The sequence below is a fragment of the Rhincodon typus genome, chromosome 1 (genome assembly GCF_021869965.1).
Source record: "Rhincodon typus isolate 14 chromosome 1, sRhiTyp1.1, whole genome shotgun sequence".
In the NCBI taxonomy this organism is placed as follows: domain Eukaryota; kingdom Metazoa; phylum Chordata; class Chondrichthyes; order Orectolobiformes; family Rhincodontidae; genus Rhincodon; species Rhincodon typus.
The window spans coordinates 142,932,626-142,934,057 of record NC_063332.1 but is presented as its reverse complement, the minus strand read 5'-3'; positions in this window follow the sequence as shown (position 1 = coordinate 142,934,057).

Below are 1,432 nucleotides of genomic sequence, written 5' to 3'. Positions count from 1 at the left end.
GACCTCGTAGTTAACATGGCCAACCTGGTCCCAATCACTACACTAACCTATTCACCAATGTAACATCCAGAGAAGTTATAGATATCTGCCCTGCAGCACTACATCATGGAAATCTTGACCTGCTACTGTTGTATCAATCAGTATTTATTGACCTTTTGAACTCAACAGGAAGCACAGTTGAGTTCAGTTTTAATGATACAATATATGCCCAAAAGGGATCATTGAGATCCCAATAGGCCCAGCTCTCAGCAACATCTTTTTTGTATTCCATGGGCAACATTTCTTTGATGGAATTACATCTAATCTCCTAGCCATTGCATTCTTCGAATATGTAGGTGATATGTTTGCTATAACGTTTGAACCTGCAACTGAAAGTAAAAATTTCTTTATGTGTTTTAATGGGCACCATCTCAAACTCAAATTTGAAACAAGGCAGTCTGATGACCCACATTTCCTTGACATCCCAGTTGAAAAATTGGCCGAGCATTCTCTACCACTACCTAACCCAAGCTTACTTTGGTGGTCAGTGGATGGATTGGGATTCCAACAGTTTCATGCACCGTAAGATTATCAGCAATATTTTAAATATAACCCAAGACATTTGTTCACCATGCAAGCTTGATGCTGAAATAGGGTGCATCAAAGCCATCTTGCAGGATAACGTCTATCTTGATCACTTCATTTCTTGCTATACATTGCACAAACTCATGAATGGGCCCATGGGTACCACTTTTCATTCTGAAATGTGGCCAGTCTACCTGCAATTATCCTGTAACGGTAAGGTACATTAAATATTTGAACAATCTAATTGAATGGGAGAATATTAGCACCACTAATAGGATGATGACATCATGCCAAAAAGATATCTGTCCATCATGCACTGAGTAATGTCATATTTGAATTTCAGTGCAGGTGTGACATTAGCTAAGCTGGTTCTATGTTCCAAAGACTGGTAGATCATATAAAAAAGCATAACCTTTCAGCTTTTTACAACAAGTATGGAACTGACTGCACCCAACTAGTCCTTGGTAGATCTGCTTCTGTAATTGGATGCTACTTGCTAAATAATCCTGAGTGTTCTAATAATTATGATGACAAACAATTTTGGATTGCAGTTGGACATGGAGTGTGGCCGACTTGCGTGGAATCAAAGTTACATATATTGAGATATGGGACCCTGTTTGTTGCCGAAAGAAGGTGAATTTAATACACTGTGTTTGTTGCAACTCAGCAAAACAAGTGTCAGCCATTTTCTGGTTCATTTCTCAGGAAATGCTTTTTCTAATCAAAGTCAACCTAACTGGTTTAAATTTAGAGATATTAGGAACTGCAGATGCTGGCGAATCCGAGACAACAAGGTGCAGGGCTGGATGAACACAGCAGGTCAAGCAGCATCATAGGAGCAGAGAGGCTGACGTTTCGGGCCTAGACC